The 8,804-nt window shown below is 35.9% G+C and overlaps 1 long non-coding RNA gene and 1 other non-coding gene across 2 annotated transcripts in view; both read right to left on the minus strand.

Moving 5' to 3' along the window:
- Positions 1-7,789, minus strand: part of LOC114615855 — a 12,322-nt gene extending 4,533 nt beyond the window's left edge. The window contains exons 1-4 of the long non-coding RNA XR_003710532.1: positions 7,691-7,789; positions 4,823-4,888; positions 4,198-4,323; positions 1,400-1,459 (exon numbers count right to left, since the gene is read on the minus strand). This is a non-coding gene — a long non-coding RNA (uncharacterized LOC114615855). The remainder of the gene's footprint in view (positions 1-1,399; positions 1,460-4,197; positions 4,324-4,822; positions 4,889-7,690) is intronic.
- LOC114615856 lies at positions 6,789-6,926 on the minus strand. The gene has a single exon (XR_003710533.1). It is a non-coding gene; the product is annotated as a small nucleolar RNA SNORA48 (small nucleolar RNA).
- Positions 7,790-8,804: the final 1,015 nt, after the last annotated feature.

An 8,804-nucleotide genomic window follows, 5' to 3' on the forward strand; every position in this document is an offset into this window, starting at 1 on the left:
GGGGATGGGGTAAGGGGACAACATATGAAATGTAAATAAAATATCCAATAAAAAAATTATAAAAAAAAAAAAAAGAAAACACATGAACCTTATGTCTCCAAAAACTTGAAACTCCAGAAAGAAACAATCTGTTGGGCACACCCTTTCCAACCAAATTCACAGTATATGTAGTACCAGGCTGGTACTTTGCTAACAGTGACTAGCATGCATGTCAAGGTCAGCATTCTTGTTGCAGATGAAGTCATTTCCTGGAAAAGCAGGCACTAAACAAAACAAAAAAAGCACTGATTGCCATCTGTTGCCAATAGACAACATATTTTTTTTTCTGAAAGTTAAAAAAGTTACTAGTTTCATGTTTTTTGAAAATAGTTTCCTTGACACAACTAAAGCCAAAATTTTGTTCACCAAAATCCTAAAGATGAACAGAATAATTTTAGTACTGCTGGACTATGATCTTGTTTTCTTACTATACTGTACTCTATCCTATACAAAGACTGCAACTAAAACAAACACAGCAGCCAGATCAAATGATGCCCTCCAACCCCACATGCCCCGTGTGTGCTTGTGTGTGTGGAGAGAAACAATAGTTCTCAAGCTGGTATTCACTGTGTGAGTACAGAAACACATAAAACACAGTAAACACTATATACTATAGTTTAGTATAGACAATAAACTAAAAAGCTTTAGGATATCTTTATTTAAAAATAAAATTAGGCTGGTCAGTGATGGTGACAGATTTTAGTCCCAGCATTTGGGAAACAGAGGTAGCTGAATCTCTTGGGTTCAAGGCCAGCCTGGTATACAGAATAAGTTCCAGGACAGCTAGAGATACATAGAGAAACTTTCTCTTAAAAAAAAGTAAATAAATAAATAAATAAATAAATAAATAAAATCATCACAAACAAAGCTAAAAAGCTAAACTTACACAGGGTGCCAGAGAAGAAAAAGACTTAGTTTGAGATTATCATCAACTACTGCCTTTCTTTAAGTGATTTTTCTCTCTGTGTTTTAAGCAATATTAACTTTAACTTTCAGTGGACATCAGATCAATAACAGGGTTTTTAAATATCCATCATTTTTATTGCACATTAATGGAGTATCTTTCCTATGTTCCTAAAGTGAGAAAAAATTATGACAAAACATACACATTCTCTTACTCATTAAATATATGTACTCACCTATAAATTCTAAAGACATTAATGACTACAATCTGATGGGCATATTCTAAGGATAAATTAAAATGGGAACTATTTCCTAAGGCAGACGACACACACTGTAATTTAAGCATGCAGGAAGCTCGGAAACTCAAGGTCTATCTTAATAAGCTGTCAGGAGGTATGGGTGTGAGAAGGCTGTCACATGACAATATTTTACATTTTAAGAACATCTAGTTACTTACAACTGCAAACTCATCTCTGTCAAGCTTTCCATCGTGGTCAATATCACTCAACTCCCAAACCTTAAAAAAGGAAAGTGAGAACAATTAGTGTTCTTTACTTTATGTGCAGGGACAGGAAGAGAAAGTATACTAGTAGAATATGAGAGTGCCTAAGGCTAAGTATCTTAAAAGGAATCTGGACTTTGTCTTAGTTGCAATGAGAAGTTACTAGAAGGTTAAAGCAAGAAAATTGAATTATTCAAAGTCTAGGAATCTCACACTGATCACACAGTAGAGAAAAGGTTAGAAACAATACTAGAAGAGAGCTTTTAAAAACCAGTTTTGAAAGACATGGTGCTGCATGCCTTTAATCCCAGATTCAGTAGGCAGATGCAGGCAGATCTGAGTTCAAGGCCAGCCTGGTATACAAAAATGAGTTCTAGGGAAGCCTGGGCTACACAGAGAAACAGTCTCAAAACAACAAACCAAAGTCTATATTTATTAATGGCCCAGGAATGGTAGCACAAGTATTTCTGGCAATGTGATGGCAGTCATCACCATCCCACCATGGCATCTAACCTTCTGAGTGTGTAACAAGCTCTGTACTAAGTACATGACATATATTATCACATTCAGTCCTTGGAACCCTATCAACTGAAACACGTATGCCCACGTCAAAGACCTGAAAACCAACACACAGTTTTTCTAAGGACTTTCCCAAAGTCACTTAACTATGAAGGGAGGCAGCTGGGATTTGACCCTCTGTGGCTGTTTACACAAAGAATTACACAAAGAGCTTGGTATATAAAGCTTGGTTGTGGTAAAACATGAAGGAAGAAAGGAGATAAATTATATTGGAAACAGAACAAAAATGACAAGCAGTAGGGAGAAATCCAGACAAAATTAGTGATCAAGAATTTATTTTAGCATTTCTTAAAATCCTGAATACAACAAAAGAGAAGGCAAATAATTACCATATGCAAATTTGAGTTTTTTATAAAAATAAAAAACTTATTAACAAAGTCAAAGAATTAAAGTCTTAAAACATTCAAGAAAAAGATCTAGATAGGAAAGTAGGAAATTCAAGTTAAAGTTTATGATTTCATCAGACAAGAAACTGAAGAACAATGTGGGGAAACAGCTAAGAAGAAAGATATGGAATTATAGATGAACACACACAAGTTGAATAAAGAAAAAATAATTTCTGAACACACCAAAATAGAACTTTAATCTTAGAAGATGAAAAAGTCATGATGGTGATGGCGGTTACACAACAACATGTCACTATGCCTAACACTACTGACTAAACATCTGACACATGAGCAGGGGAGTTCTTGCCACGCAAGCATGAAGGCCTGAGTTCAATTCCCAGACACACATAAAAAGGTAGGTGTCAGGAGATGGCTCAGAAGTTCAATGTGCTTGTTGCTCTTGGAAAGACCCAGGTTCAGCTCCCAGCACCCAGATGGTGGCTCACAACCATCCATAATGCCATTTCCAGGAGATCCAATGGCCTCTTCTGACCTTTATGAGCACCAGACATGCATACGGTGTACATACATACATATATTCAGGCAAACCATTCATACACATAAAATAAATTGTTAAAAATAAGTAGGTGTCTAGGTGTTGGTAGTGCAGGCCTGTGGGCCCAGTACCGGAGTGGCAGAGCTCCAAGTTAAGGAAAGAATATGTCTCAAAAACTAAACAAAACAAAAAATAAGGTTAAAAAAAAAAAAACACACAAGGTAGACAGTTCCAGAAGAGCATCAGCTGAGGCTTCCACATGCAAGTATACACAGAGAAAAACAAAAACAAAACCCCCCAAAAGACAGAAACTTGACAGTTTAGCAGATAAAGGAGCTTGGTGCTTGCCAAACCTAACAAACTGAGCTCTATACCCAGGACTTACATGGTAGAAGGAGTGAACAGAGTCCCTCAAATTGTCCCCTAATTTTCACAGTGGCATACTGTGGCACATACCCAACACACACACACACACACACACACACACACACACACACACTAATTAAAATGCAATTTTAAAAAGACAGAGGAGAAATAAAGGATCCTAAGATTTAAAGGTCTTAGTGAGATCAAATTAAAGGTTCACATACATCTAGGGAAAAAACCCGAAAAGCCTAATCAGAGAGCAAAATTTGTGATTTCATATTTCTTAAAACAAGATCCTATACTACATAGCATAAGGTGGAAAACATAAAATACACATGGTATGGGCTTGAAGAGATGGCAATTAAGAGCATTCGTGCTCTTCCAGAGGACTTGAATTAATTCTCTGCACCCACATGGTGGTTCACAGCTTCTTGTAACTCCAAACCCAAGGGATCCTATACCTGGTCTATACTCTATGAGCATCTGCACTCATATGTGTACACACACACACACACAAATTAAAATAAATCTTTTTAAAAAATATAGATGGTCCTTAGAATCTGTCAAAAAACTAGATCATTCACATATACATGGAAAGATACAAATATGCTTAATGGACTTACACATATAACTAAATCTTACCTCTCATATTTTATGGGAACAATTAAAACCAGAAATACAATGACAATAATGTTACAAATACAAAAAATTCTATACTGATACAACTTTAGTAAGATCTGTACATATTAAATTAGTGTTCCTGGTAAGAATAAAATTAGAATATATAATAACTGCATCTAGCACAATACTGAAATCTTAGCACTCATGAGGCTCAGGCAAGAGGTTCATAAGTTTTAAGCCAGCCTGAGGTATTCATTAAGAATGTTTCCAAGCAAACAAACTACATTTGAGGTTTGCTATCTTACTCTTCCAAGGATTTCCACAGGCAACTTAGAGTTGAGCAACACTGGTTTCACTTTATCACCAGACAAAAATCCATCCACTGGGCTTAAGCTGTCAAAAATTGCATCATATTTGGCTTTATCTTCAGGCTACAATATGAAAAAAAATGACAAGTTAAATAATCATGAAAAGGATTTAACTGCACATATAAGAATCAAATCCTCAAATAACAGATAAGATTTTAAGGTAACATTTTTTTAAAAACATTCTCATCAAAATATATTAAATAATTTCAAAGTGTCTCTACTAAAGACTAGTTGAAAGACTGTTTCCTTTTTCTGCTGTCAGAATCAAACCCAGAGATGGAATGCTCTGAAGAGCACCTAGTCTCCTCCAACAGACCTACAGCAACAAAGTAACACAACAGCAGTGATATTCTATTTTTCAGTTCCTTGAAAGAAAATGTTTTTTAAAATGTCACAAAACCTTAACAGAGCTAAGGCATTCCTCAAGATTTTCAATTTCAGATTTTTCCCTACACTATCTGAACATGCATATGAAAAGTCCAATGCAGAACAACATATTTTGAGGATAGGGAGAAAGGTATTTATAAGTAGGAAGCAAAGGAGATTCAAGAAACTTCCTTACCTTTACAGCCCATGGGAGCTCAGCAACTGAGGTCCCACTGGTTAGCAAAGGACTACTGGAGTCATGCTAGGAAATAAAGAGAACAATGAACTGTTCAAGTCCTCATGCTAATAATCAATGAAGAAAATGTGGTTTCTGTATTTAAATATATTTGTGTAAAATGCTGGATATCAACATTATTTTACTTTAATTAGACCTTAACCTATTGTCCACTGAAATAAAAACATTTTCATTTTGCCAAATTACTACACAGTAGAACAACACCTAAAACATATAACTGTGGAATTTCTGCTACAACTAAGAGTAAGATAATAGGCATCTAATCTGAACATTAACAAAAATACTTACAACCCAGTATTATTTAAGAAAAGCAGATTCAAACAAACAAACAAACAAACAATCTCATTTAGCACTTATAAGTTCCTTGTAATGATACCTAATAGCAGCACAATCAAGTTTTTATCTTTACATGGCTGAAGACAGGTGAATACATATGAAAAAATCCCTAGAATTATACCTTAGTATCTTTAGCTTATTAGTTTATTTTATGTGTATAGTTATTTTGCCTGCATGTATGTTTGTGTACCACATATATGGCTAGTGCCAATGTAGAACAGAAAAATATGTTGAATCCCCAGGAACTGGAGTTACAGACAGTTGTAAGCCACCATATGGGTGCTAAGAAGCAAACCTGAGTCCTCTGGAAGAGAGAACCCAGTGTTCTTAACTGCTATGCCATCTCTCTAGCCCTCTGAAGTTAAAAGTCTTAATACTTCTAAAACACTAAGCTTAAAAACAGAGGAGTTGGAGATACCTCAATGATAAAACACTTGTCAAGTAGGTATAAGGTCCTGGGTTTAGCTCCAGCAGCACCAAAATTAAATTTAAAATTAAACAGCCATTAAATTTCTGAACAAGTTTGGAGTGGAGCTAATAGTATCATATATATCCAAACAATAATAATTAAAACATTGTAAAAATCAGCACACAGATAAACAGGTCCATAATTCAGAGCAGAAAATTCATAAAAACATCAACATGCATATGGAAATTTAGGGCATCACTAATGTGGCATTCAAAATTGGTATGAAAAAGATTGATTATTCAATACATTGTATTAATCCTATTTAGTAGTTATATTCAGTAGTTATCACGAAGAATGGATTTGAATCCACTCATATCTCCAATAGGAATAACAAATACAGAAAAATAAACAATCAGTTTTACCTTGACAACTTGTTTACATAAAACATTTTTGTTGTGGAGGTAAATAATATAGCCCAATAAAAGGCAAATGACGATTTGAAAGAGTGTAGTTGCAAATGATATGGATGGAGAGTTAACTTCCTAATTTTTAAAGAACCTCTAGAATTCAGAAAGAAAAAGAATCATTCCAGAAAAATAGCCATGGTCTAAAATTAGACATTCTCATAAGTGGAATATAAACCATTCAGTATCTTAAGAACTAATCAGCCAGCAGTGGTGGCACACCCCTTTAATCCCAGCACTTGGGAGGCAGAGACAGGCGGATTTCTGAGTTTGAGGCCAGCCTGGTCTATAGAGTGAGTTCCAGGACAGCCCGGGCTACACCGAGAAACCCTGTCTTGAAAAACAAAAACAACAACAACAAAAAACTAATCAGCCAGGCGGTGGTAGTGATGGTGCCTTTAATCCCAACTGGAGAGGCAGAGGCAGACGGATCTCTGAGGCCAGCCTGGTCTACAGAGTGAGTTCCAAGACAGCCAGGACACAGAAAAACCATCTCAGAAGAAAGAAAAAGAGCAAAATTAATCACTCTTACCCATAAGCTAAAAAGACAAATCTCTTTATACTTTACATACCATTTGCCACCAAGCTGATAAGGATCTGTAAGTCTGATAACAGTATGCAAGCAAAAGCACAAGGAAATTGACATGCTGACCAATTGCTGGTAAAAGTGAGATCCTATATGCAAAACCTCTTTTTCTTATGTGTCCCAGGTATGAAACAGCTTTGGCTTCCAAGCCAGGCATCAAGCTAAAATGAACAAAGGACTGCCATCTGCTCTGCCCCTGACTGTAAGAACACCAACAAATAAGTGTCTCTTTGTCTACTGCCAGGGATTACATGGAAAAACTTTTAAGACAATCACTCTTGAGAGTTCATTTTTACATTTCTGCATACGGAAATTATATAAACAAAATTACGATTCATTGTAGCACTTTTTCTTAAAAAATTATCTTTATGTCTATTAGCTGGAATTTATACAAATCATATTAAATATAAACAAATACTATTCGGATAGTAAATAAAATTTATGTTAACTTACAAGTATCTCTTTAAAATGTTTGTTTTAAAGTTTATAGAATCAAATACATAAAATGCTACCATTAGAAAATTAAGAAATGTGTATTTATGTTTTCATATGCACATATAACTCTGAAAGACATACAGGAAACTAGTAACAGCAGTAATTACTAAGAAATAAAGCCAGGTAGCTAAGTGGTAGGAATTAAAGTAGAAAAAATTAGAATGTTACTTTTTATTTCAAATCATGTGGTATAATTTTTTATGAATGTAGTATGTATTCATGTAAGTTTCTGTGTGGAGGCCAGAAATTGACATCAGGCGTTGTCTTTATTCACTTTCCACTTTATTTCTTGGGCAGGGCCTCTCATGTGACTCAGAGCTCACTGATTTCACTTCTTTAGCTAACCAGAATACCTTGGGGAATCCAGTCTCACTATGCCTATCCAGCTTTTATGTGGGTTCGAGTGATTCGAACGCCAGCCCTCATGTTTACAGAGACAAGTGCTCTAACTAGTGAACCATCTCCCCAGCCTTGATCTTTATGATTAAATAAATTTTACATATAAAATAATTTCTTACAAATCTTGGTGGAGGAACAGCCAGATTTAGGCTACTCAGTGAAACTTCTAGTCCATTCTGGGCACATGCCACAAGCCGTAAAGCAACAAAGAATTCCTGACAAAGAAAAGCATAAATGTTAGGAGCTTTTTCTCCCAATATACCTTCTTATAAGCCTACTTTATTATTTGAAAATATAAAATACAAAATAATTCACAATTATTCCACAGTATTATGTAGCAACAAATATGACAATATATTTGTTTGAAAAACATTGCTTTAAAATTGAGGAAAAAGACATGTACAAAAATTTTTCTATCATCTATTATCACTAGTAAAAAAGGTAACATAGGATAGAGCAGATCCCAGGCAGCAGCTCTGTACCCAACCTCACAAAACCCAGAGGAAGAGGGCCTCCCAGGAGCTTTAACTCTGGCAGTATCTCAGGTATAAATGAATCACCCGTGATGTCTGCTGTTAGAAGTTCTAATCCAGATGCTGGCCCCTGAACTTATACTACTCAGACCTTCGACGGGCCATTGACAAGAATATCAAACAGCTAGAGATTGACATCACTAATCTGAAGAAATCCCTCGTTTCGCTGTTTGAAGAGACCTCCAAAAATCACAAGGACTTTAGTGGACTTGATTTACTCTTTTACAATAGAAAAGGCTGTGTACAGCTCTTGACTGTACAGCCCTTAAAGAAGAAGGTTGCCTTTACATAGACAAGACAGCGATGGTTAAAGAGAGCATGAAAAAGGTCAGAGAAGGCCCTGAGAAAAGACAGAGAGAAAGAGAAAGATGAGAGCTGGTACAAGAACTGGTTTTCAGCCCCTCCGTGGTTGTCAACCCTACTTCCTCCCATCTTGGGACCATTAATTGAGTTATTTTTGCTTATTTCTTCTGGTCCCTGGGCCTTAAATAGGCTGACAACTTTGTGTAACAACAGATAAATAATTTGGTAGCAAAACCTATTCTGATACATTATCAGAAGTTAGCTATGGAGAACCACGAGACTCAAGATGAGGTTGTTACTCTATCCAGGGTGTTCCCAAAACCCATCTCCACTCAACCTAAAAGAGGGACTTCCGCCCCTAGACCAAGCAGAGAGGGGCCACCCAGAACCCCCATTG

This window comes from Grammomys surdaster, unplaced genomic scaffold, assembly GCF_004785775.1.
Source record: "Grammomys surdaster isolate TR1022 unplaced genomic scaffold, NIH_TR_1.0 169828, whole genome shotgun sequence".
Lineage (NCBI taxonomy): Eukaryota > Metazoa > Chordata > Mammalia > Rodentia > Muridae > Grammomys > Grammomys surdaster.